Genomic DNA, 14,354 nt, shown 5'->3' on the forward strand with positions numbered 1-14,354 from the left:
TACATGGAGTTAACATGGATTGCTAACGTTCAGCCATTATGCATACAGAGAGAGTGAAAAGGGAGAGAAATGTCAATTTATTAACCCCATAATCAACCCCATGCACGGTTCCTGCATACAGAATGAGTTTCTAGCTGCGTCCCAAATGATGTACTACACACCTTGCACTATGTACCCTAGCGTAAATGTTTCAGAACGGTCATATCGCCTCAGATGGAACACTAACAGGAAGTAAAAAGCTGTTTCCTAGTCAATGGCAAACGACATCATATGCATGTAATGTGACGCGCTACAGTAGCTTTAGCAGAATACACAGAACTTTTACAATTACGAAAATGTACTGTATCACACAACGTGAGCTGATTAGCACCCGAGTGTCGTCTGACATCTTGCTAAAGCTTTCTCCTTGGCGTCAGGTTCTCTTCTGCTACGTAAACAAAGCTGCAAGTGTTGAGTGCATGAAGTGTCCAATATTCCACACTTGGCTTTGTTAACCTGTTCGACTACAAGCCTTATTTTGAGCCACTTGCTTGGACACATGCTCAATTTAAAATAAGTATATCTCGAAAGCTACAAGGTGCATTTGAAGAATTGTGGTAGATAGAATGTCAGAAGGTCAGAGTAAGAAAAGATTGTACACAAAAAAACAACTGAATAATTGGTGGATGATTTTTTTTTTAGCTACTGGTTCATCTTTGTGCAATGGCCGATCTCTTGTCAGCTTTCTGTCTGTTCGTTTAACCTCTTTGTGTTGGAAGTTTTCTCTGTAGTCTTATAGCGGAGCTTCTTCCTGTACTTCTGCAATGCTAAGTATCTATCTAGGCTTTGTATGCTTAAGAAAGGATTTATCATTTCTGACCTTGGTGGAAGGGGTTAATTAAATAAGTGCATCATCTAGTCGCTTCCTGTTTGAACTCACTATTCAGACTATTTATACCACAGCATGGTGTAGAATAGTGCATACAAACATTTAGTGCAAAAATAGTGCAAAAACACATTTGCACACATTTCTGCGAATAAATCTTACAATTAACAGGCAACCGCTTACAGATAAACATACCTGCACTCCGAAGGAACACCTCTTCTGATATATATTTTTGTCTCACTAGAGCATTATGCATACGTAAGATCTTTGCTGTAATCGCTCTATTACAGCACATGACTCTTTTATTGCTGAAAATAGTGCATTGAAAACACAACAGGGATGTAAACCGCTGCTGAAAACGCTGGCAGACAACGTGAAGCGGCCAGAGGAGAGAGGAGATGGACCTACCTGAAGTAGAGGATGGCATCTACTGTACAGTGTCCCGCCTCAGCAGCGTCCACTACGCCAGTGTACAGTACACATCACACACAGGACCTGGACAACACAACAGCGTAACAGATACTCAGTTCATGCTTACTGTATATTTGAGCAAATCACTATTTATACAGTAACCCAGATAAATACATGTTTTTGTGTATTTCTAATATGAACAGTGAACAGACAAATCCATTGAGAAAAGAACAAGAACTAAAACACGCTACGGTGATGTACTTTGTAAAAAGTGAACAAAAGGTCATTGTCCACATTTTCATGCAAGAGACATCACCAGATTCGAAATGTTTCAAAGCACAGACTGAACACAAACTGACCTTTAATGAAAGCTGACTTTCAACAAAAAAGTCTCGGCGTAGCCGCCTTTATAGCGGGACTACTGACTAAAAAACTCATGCTCTTTATGATGGAACAAAATCCACTTTTTGTCCACTGTAATTAACCCTTGTAGGGTGTTTATATTTTTGTTACCCAGCCAGTGTCCCGCTGCATTATTAGGTTTTTAATTCAACACAATCAAAAATTAGATGTTAAAATCCCAATTACAAGCAATATAAACTGCATATATGGTTAATATCTGCCCTTTATTTTTATTACATCACATTTTCTAATTAAAGTGCTACTTGTTTTTTTGTTGTTTTTTAATAAAATGTAATAAGAAAAAAAAGAAAATCAAATTTAGTCAAGTTATGAGTGGGAAAAAATCAACAAATTTACAAGGAAGCAAAGTTTTTCAAAACTACTGATGTTTATGAATATGTGTCCCACAGACCCGAACAACATACAAGGGTTAATAAGAACTGTCTCTGGAAAGCAGTTTCATTTCTAGAGCCTTTTGTAAAAACAGGGTTTATCCGTCCTGGGTAGATGAAGTGAATATTATATTTTATTCTAAGCTGTTCTGAATCTGCATGGTGATTCTTCTGGAAAGTTTTAAAACTTGTCAAATTTACAGGAACGGTTTGAAAAATGAGAATCTTGATGATGTCACAGCCAACCAAGGCAGAGCCGAGACGGACAATATGACCCTGTCGTCAGAGCGTGAGGGATGGTGTAGGCTGTCTCCCTGTAACACACCGACAGTAACACCGACCAATCGTAGGCATCTGTGAGCTCAGGTGCTTTCGAACAGACATGGCTGACTGATGTCTTGTGTCTTGAAGGTGACTTGTGTCTGGCATGTGATAGGAGGGAGAGAGCTGGCTAGTGGCTGGGAAACGGCAGGTGGAAATAGTGTAAAATCCAAATCAAACAATAAATCAGTGTGTGTGTGTGTGTGTGTGTGTGTGTGTGTGTGTGTGTGTGTGTGTGTGTGTGTGTGTGTGTTAAATATTTTGCTCCAAACATTTCGGCGATAAAAATAAATAAATAATAAATAAATAAATGGTTCATATACTGATATACTGCAGGTTAAACAAAACTGATTCACTCAGCAGCTCCAAGCCATCAATTTCTATGACGTTATGTCAAGTAGATGAACTCTAAATCTTCACTCAAGGCACATGGCCGAATATCCGTCATCCGCTCACCCAAACAGCTTCCTAACATGCTTTAAAGGTAACACAGCTCTGTATGATCTGACAGAAGAGGAAGATGTCTGTGTATAAAGATGTGTAAGCATTTAGAAATATTACAGACGTAATGTCTCATTTGCAGGTCATGGGTCTTGCAACTGGACAATGACCCAAAGCACAGCTAAGAATGGCTAAGAGGAAAACATTGGACTATTCTAAACATTGGACCTACTGTGAAACATGGAGGAGGCTCTGTTATGTTCTGAGGCTGCTTTGCTGCATCTGGCACAGGGTGTCTTGAATCTGTGCAGGGTACAATGAAATCTGAAGACTATCAAGGGATTCTAGAGAGAAATGTGCTGGCCAGTGTCAGAAAGCTTGGTCTCAGTCGCAGGTCATGGGTCCTGCAACTGGACAATGACCCAAAACACACAGCTAAAAACACCCAAGAACGGCTAAGAGGAAAACATTGGACTATTCTAAAGTGGCCTTCTATGAGCCCTGAGCTCAATCTTTGGAAGGAGCTGAAACATGCCGTCTGGAATAGATACCCTTCATCAGGAAGCAACTGGAGCAGTTTGGGCCAAAATACCAGCTGAGAGGTGCAGAAGTCTCATTGACAGCTACAGGAATCGTCTGATTGCAGTGATTGCCTCAAAAGGTTGTGCAACAAAATATTAAGTTAGGGGTACCATCATTTTTGTCTAGGCCTGTTCCATGAGTTTATTTTTTTAAATAATTCCGTTGAAGCATGGTTGAAAAGCAATGTCTGACTTTCATTGGTTAACATTCATAGAATTTTTATTTATTATTATTTTTGTCAGATTAAAGTTTTTTCTGTGACCATTGTGAGTTTTTCTTTCATTGACCGAAGGGTACCAACAATTGTGTCCACGTGTGTATGTCTAGAAATAATAATCCTATCATTTCTATTGTACATTAGAGGAAAGACAGATTTGATATCAGAAAATGATCTCTGTTTTAGATATTTTTTTAATGTATTTATATTACACACTTACAAAGACTTACAGAGCCATTATATAGTTTAACTTTTTTAAACATCACACAGTGATGTTAATGTATTAAAGAGCATGAGACTGAAGAGAGAGGGATTTTTTTTTTCTTCACCTGACCCTATACAGATACTTTATTTACTAATAATAATAATAATAATAATAATAATAATAATAATAATAATAATAATAATAATAATCAGATACTTAATAATAATAGTAAAAAAATAAATACAACAATAATAATAATAATAATAATAATAATACAGATAAAACTGTATTTTATTACTATTATTATTGTTGTTGTTGTTGTTATTGTTGTTGTTATTATTATTATTATTGTTATTATTATTATTATTATTATTATTATTATTATTACCACAAATTTGTTGTGAATTTAAATATTTGTTCATTTCATGCTTGAATTTTTTAATCAAATGCAAACCAGTGATTTCCCATTATTGCAATATTTTTATTTATGGCTAGAAAAAAAATAAACTTTTGAACTTTCTGAAATATACATTTTCATGTCCAGTCAGCTACTTATGGATAAAGTATGATAATTTATTGATACGGTGCATTGATTTCATGCAGGATTTGTGCTGTTATGTCATATCCAGTGTAGTACTGGTCCAATAAACAACTCGGATTCTGCCACAACACGCACTCAGTCTTAGAGAGCTAAATCACAGCAGCGCGTTGACGCCAACACTTCTAGGAGGGTAAAGACTGAGATAAATTTGATCAGCATGTTCCTGCTCCCTCGTGCTCCTCTGAAGCTCACTCATCTCGCCACTCGCTCTCTAATGCAGACTCAGACGCTGCCAAACTCCCTAAACGCAGCAACAGAATCTGTCATTAAAAGCCTGCCAGTGAACACAGGCTCTGAATCACGGCTCGCTGTACGGATTTCAAATATAAATACGATGCAAGTACGATGTTACAAAATAAGTTCAAATAATCCAGTTTAACATCCATGTTGCAGCTGATGATAGAACACAGTAGGATGAAAGTGCAGGTTAATAACGATAATTATAAAGCACAGTCCAACAATCAGAAGCTGAACAAATACTTAGAGCTAAACACAAGGCATGTGCGGTTTAAACAGACGGACTAATCAAAGGTTAAACCCCAAACAGGTGAGAGTACTCATCACAGGTTATATCAACAACCAGAGGACAATACAGGGGAGGAGACAGGAATGAAAACGAAACACATGGCAACATCAACAAAACCAACACAAAAAAAATGGAACAAAACACAACAGGTGTCAGGATCCGATGGAATGAATGTTTGTTCATATGATGAAAGTGCGATAGAAAGTATATATTATTTCTGATTATGACGTCTTACTGAATGAAATCTGTTTTGGAATTGTTGTAATCTGTTGACAAGCAGACGGACGGATTGGAGGGATGGAGGGAGGAAAGTTTAATTAAAGCTTCGGTTTAAAGACACTGCGGTCATTTTTAATCATCTTCATGATGTTACACTGTACAATGTTCATTAAGTATCAGTCCATTAAAACCCTGATCTGGAATTTATTTGAAAGAAAGTAATGATGACGTAATATATTTATATCATTTTCAGAGAAAGCTGTTTGAACTCTCAGTTTGGAGAGGGCAAATAGTAAATATTGAGAGAACAAATATTGATATACTGGATGCTGAAAAACTCGCGACTAAAGCCTACAACGTGTCAGCACTATTCGGACGGGACTAGTTTTACGTGGGGACGTGGGGGTAAAGTAATTATTACCAGAGCTTCTCGGTGATTTTAGTCCCGTCCGAATGTGCCATCTCGGTAATCGTTACGGACAATGTCAGTAAAGATTATGGCGACTTTTACCTTCTGTAGAAAGGTCCGGAAAAATTGCCACAAGTTAATGCTAATCCCGTCCGAAAAGACCCGCTGTAAATATGTACGGTAAAATTCCGTCATTTCCCGTTTAAAGGTTTTTGGCGCGTTTTGCAAGCATGGAGGCGCTTGAAACAGGAAGCAATGTTTTGTCCCGTGCGAATTGGCCAATTAATATTACAGACGTCCTGAGGTAAAATTGCATTACTCCACGTGCCCACGTAAAACTAATCCCATCCGAATAGTGCTTTATCCAACTCCCTTTACTACTGTACATCTGTATTATACATGTGTGGCAACATGACAACAGCCGTATCTAAAAATATCGTTTTTCTCATAATACATTTTCATCTGTGAACATCCGGTGCCTTTGTCAAGGACACATCGGCGAGGTGTGTTTTTGATGGAAGAACCTCTTCAAATCAATGAATCCACAGCGTTTCAAGACTACTTTTCTGTTTACTCTCTTCCTAACCACTAGTATTAACCTTCTGCTTATCGAAAGCACTGTTATTGAATGTTTTGGACGTAAACATCGCTGTAAAACGTGAAGGCCGTGAACGTGGAGGTGAACCTATAGGAGAAAATAACCTGTCTCACAGTGAGAACGCAGCAGTCTCCTCAACTACAGCCAATCCAATCGATTTGCCTCAGACTAAAAACACAACCTTTCATATTGGAACACAGAGAAAAATGTCTCAACTATACACCCTGGCTAGTCAGTGTTATGAAAGACTCCGAATTCAGGGGCTTTTAATTTAAAATCCTGCAATTATTGTTAAAACATCTTTTTTTAAAAATAAGCACTTTAATGGTTAGCAAAATGATCAAACTTGGAATTAGTACAAATGTCTAGAACTTGTAATAATCGGATCATACTCGGTTAGTTATAACCTTACTGTATAAAAGTAAATACTGTACCAGACACATTTGACTATATTCAAGATATTTTCACTTACTAAGAGGCCATTTTTTGTGGTGTGCTCGTGCCGTCGTAGGAAAATAATCAAAGATGAGGTAAGGTGATGCAACCCGGGAGCAAATTACAGTTATACTACCACAGCAAAGTTGAATTTTTTTTTTTAATAAAAATTTAATAAGGTTTCTTAGACCACCGTGACTTGTCAATGATTGCATTTTTTTTTATTACAGAACGCCATGGCATACATTTTTTCCTTTTATGCTTGCTGAGCAAATTTTGGTAGCTCTGTGGATAAGGCTTTGATTTACATTTTCAGCATTTGTCAGACACAGAGCGACTTACAGCAGTGCTTTTAAAGTCTCCATCAATGAATACATCAATACTGTTCACTAGGCAACAGACTAAGAAGACCATTTGGCTAAAAACTCTTGGGAGGGAAAGTTGCAAATAAAGCACACAGACGAAAAAATATTTGGGGTCTAGTTTAAGTATTTAAGGAGGAGATTGGTCTGTGGATGTCGTTTAGACATCTTGGGGAACTTAATGATTTAGATGTTAGAGGGTCATAGGGTCATACGGGTCAGTGGTGGCTCTAGTGGTGAAGGCTCTGGGTTGTTGATTGGGGTTCAAACCCCGGCACTGCCAAGATGCCACTGTTATACCCTTGAGCAAGGCCCTTCAATTCAGTCATAATTTTGAATCACCCAGAAGTAGTATCTATCTATCTATCTATCTATCTATCTATCTATCTATCTATCTATCTATCTATCTATCTATCTATCTATCTATCTATCTATCTATCTATCCACTACTTCCTTCATAGTATTTTTTATTTTTTTATTAGCCCCACAGTGCATAGATAGATAGATAGATAGATAGATAGATAGATAGATAGATAGATAGATAGATAGATAGATAGATAGATAGATAGATAGAACACCAAGGTTTTTAATCCTTAGAACAAGAACCTTTGCTTTCAATTCAGTCATAATTTTGAATCACCCAGAAATAGTATTATATCTATCTATCTATCTATCTATCTATCTATCTATCTATCTATCTATCTATCTATCTATCTATCTATCTATCTATCTATCTATCTATCTATCTATCTATCTATCTATCTATCTATCTACTACTTCCTTCATAGTGTTTTTTATTTTTTTATCCTCCCCACAGTGCACTGCACAACCCATACACTAGGCTGCAAATTAAGAATCACAGGGCATCATTGTTTCCATCCCTAGTTGTTTCTAACCTCAGTTACACTAAAAAGCTTAAATAACATTAGATCTGGGCATTTGATTAAAGACCATATCTATTTGAGTTTCCTCTCTGAAGAGTCTGTACTGGACATAATGTGTCCACTTTCACTGTTCAGCCAAACCACTTAACAGGATTATCTACAGAGCAGGATATCATTCATTAAGAGCGTAGTGCATACAGGACATGTCATTGGAACGGACAAAGGGCTGTACGTTCCTTCACACAGAGATGAATGGATTTCTGGCTGGAATTTGAACTCAAAACCTACTGGTTAGTACAGGTAACATTTTTGAGTTCATAGATTCATTCAGAGTCATTAGGAGGCATGGGAAGGTATTAGCATAGTGACTAGCATAGTAAGCACGATTTTGCAAAACACAATGAATCTCTGAATAATGAATGTTTTTCCTGCACTGAATTATGCTTTAGGGACAAGAAACTGCTGACTACATGTATTTTCCAAATGCGATGGCACAACACTACCCTTGTTGATTTTACCAACCAAACCCAGATGGAGGAGGCGACCTGCAGCAAAGCCGCACGTTTCAATTCTGTTCAATTACATGGGTGGAATTAGACATGACTCAACATTTGACATGACTCGACAGGTTTTACTTTGTGCCCTGGGTAGTGAACTACACGCGGAGTCGATTTCCGATATAACCAGATAATAAGTTACATACAGAAATTTGTCAAGAACCTTCAATTAGAACTAATGACCCATAATTTATTTGATTTTTCTCATGCAGAGTTGTTGAACTGAATTGTCTAACGGGAGCTGATGTCATCCAGAGGAGACAGATATAAAGCCTTAGTGGTGTTAAACAATGTGAATCCTGTGCCTATGCCTTATTGAACACACATCTGTCTCTGCAGCTGTTTAGGAAAGGGTGGCTTATTTAAAACAGCAAAGCAAGCTGAAGCATGATAACAGAAAGAACAATTACGTATGAAAGACGTTCTAATGGTGATGACTACAAGATGTGATGGTAAAAATGACACTTAAACATACTAGTTTCTTGATAATTCATGATGAGTGGCTTACACACTACCAGAGGCTGTAAGTAGAGGACATCACGGGTCCACTTAGATCCGAAAACCCGAGGTCTGACCCGAGACCCGAGCGGGTTCGGGTCTAAAAGTTTCACGTGTACCCCGGACACGGGTCGGGTATAATAATAGTGGCATCAGGTATCAGGTAATTTAAAATGAATGTGTTTTTACCGATTGGACCCGAGAAGACCCGAACTACTGTATCTCGTGTGTGTGCATCGACTCGAGTCCTTTTCCAACCTCTACTCTGTTTGCCAAGACTGCTTGTGACATGTGGCTGGCGACGTATAGCTGGCGGTAAGCTAATTTTCTATAATAATAATAATAATAATAATAATAATAATAATAATAATAATAATAATAATAATAATACATTTTGATTTAGTGTATTTAATGTAGACCCCTTTCGGGTCCAGTCGGGTAAAAAAAAAAAATTGCCAAAGGGTCGGGTTGGACTCGGGTCTAATTTTTTCGGGTTTGTCTCGGTACAGGTCTTTCTTTAAAAAAAAAAAATGATGCATGTCGGGTTCAGGGAAAAAAGTGATTCGGGTCACTTGGGGTCAGGTACATTTCTTTAGACCCGAGAAGACCTCTAGCTGTAAGTGCCTGCAGAGAGCAGTGCGCCTAACCGAGGGTGTCTCCCGGTCTCCATTCAGTACCAGAGCCGCTAAAATCACAGAAGAACGGTATGTTTAGCATATTGCAATGAGACAAGAGCTTGCACAGTCTGATGGAGTTTCTACCATCAGGCCATCAGACTCCTTGACCACGACCCTAACCCTAAAATTCCATAAAGACTCCTGTGTCATTCTGCACACTGCACTTTTACTGTTAATACATGTGACTCATCTGCACACTTAGTGCATCACTTTCCAATCTGTAACGACTGCGTGGTGCTACATGGAACATATGGTACAGCATATTCGATTACTACTTCTTACTCATTATTATTTCAAGTTATTCTATTTTCTATTTACACTTAATCTAAACTAAATTTAGTGTAGTTACCGACGTCGTCCGGAGTATGTCTCACATGTAACGAATTTAACTTTCTGACTTATAATACGCAATGTAGTACATCTGTGCAACAATTCAGTATAAAACACACTCCTGCTTATACAATATTGCTTAAACAGGAATGAGATCATGATGAATCCCATGTGTATTTATGAGATTCTTACTACAGATTGCTGTAGCAGAGTGTTTAAGCTTCATTTCTAGTTCTGTTTGTGAACGACGGACCGTCTGGATTTTTTAATTGAACTTTTTAATACGATAGCCAAAAGCTTGAGCAATATGATTGTAATTTAGTGTGTAGTACATTATATTAGAGTGAAAAGAGTGCTGTGTATTCTCTCAGAGGAGAATTAATGCCTGGTTAATTGCAGTCATGGCAATCTTTTTGTTCTCATACGTCAGTTCCTGACAAATTCCCCATATGCAATGCGTCAACGGCGAGACGGCATGTACACCCGTGACTCACTCGCCCCATTCATTAATTTCAGACGCTTTTTTTTAAAAAACAAATTTAATATTCATTATCTAATGCTAAACATATTTGCAGTACGTTTTCGGAATATAGCTTGTTGACTCTCAGCCCTTATCTAGAGCTTTTTTTATACCAATCAGATAAGTTTACATGAACTAACTGTTAAAAAGTTGCAGGTTTCAAGATTTTTATTCGTGCAATTAAGGCTTAAGGGCCTTGTTCAGACACCCAGCAGTGGCAGCTTAGTGGACCTGAGATGAATTCACAACCTTCTGATCCAACACTTTCAACACTGAGCTACAGTACCACATCCCTCATGTGAGGTTCTTCCATGTTATCCGGATTCTTCCCACATTCCAAAAGCATGCCAGCATGTAGACTTGTGACTCTTCATTCCCCAAGCGGCAAATGTGTGTGTGAATGAGACTGTATGGAGAATGTGGTAGCCTAGTGGTTGCGGCATTGGACTTTGTTGTGAGTTCAAACCCTGGGTCGAACCAAGCTGTCACTTCTGGGGTCCCAAAGCAAGGCCTTTATCCCTCAGTTGCTTAGTTAGATACAAATATAAGTCGCTCTGGATTAGGGTGTCTGTCAAATACTGAAAACTGTTCAGATTGTGTTCCTGAGTTAGACTCTGCATCCACCGCAACTGTTCAGTGAATTCATTTTTTTAAGTGAAATTGATAATGTGATATTTGTAATGTAAAAAGGAGGTCTTAAGAACATTCTGGTGCTGGTTTATTCCATTTCTGAAGGCATATAATATTAAATAGTTACAATTTAAATATGGTGAAAAGAGGGAATAAAGTCCAGAGAGGCTGATGGAAGCATGGGAATATCTCTCCCTTTTGAACAAGAACAAACCAGAAAATGTGTACAATCGAAATTGTACAGTTTGAGTTTTTAATTTTAAGACTAGCAGAAAGAAATACAAGTGTTTTCTGCCACCAGAACATCTACTTAACAAATCAGAGAGTGTCTTCCAAACTCCATCAGTATCTGGTAGCTAGGTCAGTTTTCTGAATGAAATGAGCAGGAATAAATAGAGCAGTGCAATGACTTCCTCCTGTGCTGGCTTGTCTAGAGCCAGAATTCAGAAATGCATCACATGAAACCGAAACGTGAGAAACACTATTTTGTTGGGTAAAATTCAGACAAATGAAAAGCAAAGGCAGTGTGATACCTCACATCACGAGCCAGTCGGGAAAACCTCCACCTTATGCCCTTAATATGGGAATAACCAAAACTAACTATTAACCATAATCATAATCCATAGCATTAACCCTTGTATGTTGTTCGGGTCTGTGGGACACATATTCATAAACATCTGTAGTTTTGAAAAACTTTGCTTCCTTGTAAATTTGTTGATTTTTTCCCCACTCATAACTTGATTAAATTTGATTTTTTTAATTACATTTTATTAAAAAACAACAAAAAACGAGTAGCACTTTAATTAGAAAATGTGATGTAATAAAAATAAAGGGCAGATATTAACCATATATGCAGTTTATATTGCTTGTAATTGGGATTTTAACATCTAATTTTTGATTGTGTTGAATTAAAAACCTAATAATGCAGCGGGACACTGGCTGGGTAACAAAAATATAAACACCCTACAAGGGTTAATTATATATCCAGGTAGCAAAAAAGCAGTGAAACTCAAAAACAAAGATGGAGAATTATGACCAAGGAAACACTTCAACAAAGACTCCTTCACTGAATTAGACTTCCCAAGGACACACTAGTGGATATAACCTCAAACTATTCAGATCTAATCTGGAGAAATTGGACAAGCAATGACAGAAAAGTGGATAGAACCAATAAACTACAACTACTAGGGTCTACATGACCATTTAATAGTTTTCCATCGAGTACAAAAGAGGCATTTAGGGTCTTGTATTCTAAAAGTGCACTGTTTACAATTCCTTTTCTACTTGTATTACAAAGACTGATTTAGTTTTTTATTTCGTTCAAAAAATAATGAATTTCAGAAAAATAAGTCAGCAAGACATTTTATTGTACTGTATTGTTTTATACACCACTGTGTGTATATATATATATATATAATAGAGCAGAGAAACCATGTGATGTGCATTGTGATTTATTCTCTGGTAAATTAGCCTAGTTAGCAAAAATACGCACGCTAATGAGGCAGAATGCGTTATGATGTATAAAAATGCTGAGCCCTCTTGGTATTCTTTTGTCCGAGTCGGCATGTACTGTATAAATTACTTTTATTCTGAAAGTAATTAATGAGGAAACAATGACTGTCAATTCTCTTGAGCATAATGTACTACTTATAAGAGCAAGTGATTAGAAGATATTTTATTCTTTACACACTAAAAAGTCACGTGTTAATAAAATGAACTCGGTAAGATTGACCTGTACTCATAAAGGTTCTTAGCATGACCTCCAAAAGCTCCTAATTTAGCTTAAAGTTTTCTAACTAGGAATCGTATCTTAAGAGTGATTCAGGACCAATCACAGGGCAACACCGAGCAAGGAAAATACAACAACTTTTATCTTAGAGAGGAGGCGGGGATTAAACCTTTTAGTAGTTATGACACATTCATGTGAAGTCTGTGATAGGTTGTCCAATAAAAAAGGGGCGTTCACTCTGTCTTTATGTTTAGATATTTGAGACTATATCGTGTAGCGATTACGTTCGTCATGAATCATATTTGAGATGCGCTAACACGCCGGCGTCCAATCTTATCCGGAAAGGTCCGGTGTGGGTTCAGGTTTTCATTCCAACCAAGCAGAAGCCACACCAGAGTCTACTAAAAGCCAAGAACGACTGATTAAACAGGTGGAAACAGGTGTAGCTTCTGCTTGAATGGAATGAAAACCTGCACCCACACCGGCCCTTTGTGGATAAGATTGGACACCGCTATAAATGTAATAAATGTAAATGTAAACATCTCCAGCACAGCGCAGAAATGTCATAGAGACAAATGATATCATTTCTGCCGCCGACGATTCGGCTCTGTTTCGATGATGTTAGTGTACATGCCATCGCAGCAGAATATATATAAATATGAATAACTTTTATCTTTGCTAAGCTATTCTCTTTAAATTTAAGACTAACATTTCTAAGGATTTTGTAATTAGGACCAACTCTTTGAAATAAGAATTTTCCTAACTATGGGCCTTGGGCTATACGGTTCCTCCCAGGTCTGAGGATACGGTCCGAGCCGACAGAGAAAACAATCCAGCCTACCACCAGACATGAGCCAAGTGCTCAGACATATCCTCTTTCAAGATTGTCCCGGACTTATTTTTTGTTCTGAAATCATGATTGTTCTCATCCAGTCAGCCTCCACTGATGTCTCACCTGGTTTGGAGCAGACGATTTGGGGGACAGAGAAAGGATCGTAATCTGTGCTGAGAAAAAGAGAGACTCACACACACACACACACACACACACACACACACACACACACACACACACACACACACACACACACACACACACACACACACAAACACAAACACACACACCTGACCACTTTGAGCTTTAAATCAAAACCGGACAAATTGAGTCTCACCTTATCCAGCTCTACTGTGGAAGATTGTGTCGGAGGGATTTATTTTTCTCTGTCAGGAATAACAGGAGGGCAAAATACTTTACTTACAAAACTCATAACGCACTTCTTTCAGATTTTCAACACGAGGAAAAAAACACAGAAGGCTGTGGTCTATAAACCAAAGATTTTCAACTTTTATGTCAAAAATTTATGAGTAAGATCTCACTACGTTTGGCAGCATGTTTGGCACATTTTGAAGCATGATTCATAATCAGAATTATGGGGAAAGCAGTAATTCGAAAAAAAAAACCTGTCCAGAATTGACAACTTTCTCTGCAAATATTACATCATCACAGCTTACTGTACATCTACTTTTACGGCATTTGGCAGACATC

The 14,354-nt window shown here is 37.7% G+C and overlaps 1 protein-coding gene across 3 annotated transcripts in view; it reads right to left on the reverse strand.

Annotated features, from left to right (window-relative positions):
* chrm3b (cholinergic receptor, muscarinic 3b) overlaps positions 1–14,354 on the reverse strand; it is a 110,394-nt gene that overhangs the window by 77,257 nt on the left and 18,783 nt on the right. For all 3 annotated transcript variants that reach the window (XM_047817856.1, XM_047817853.1, XM_047817854.1), the window contains exon 2: positions 1,274–1,360. The gene's annotated coding sequence lies outside the window, so the exon portion shown is untranslated. The remainder of the gene's footprint in view (positions 1–1,273; positions 1,361–14,354) is intronic.

The sequence above is a fragment of the Tachysurus fulvidraco genome, chromosome 8 (genome assembly GCF_022655615.1).
Source record: "Tachysurus fulvidraco isolate hzauxx_2018 chromosome 8, HZAU_PFXX_2.0, whole genome shotgun sequence".
NCBI classification, from domain to species: Eukaryota; Metazoa; Chordata; class Actinopteri; order Siluriformes; family Bagridae; genus Tachysurus; species Tachysurus fulvidraco.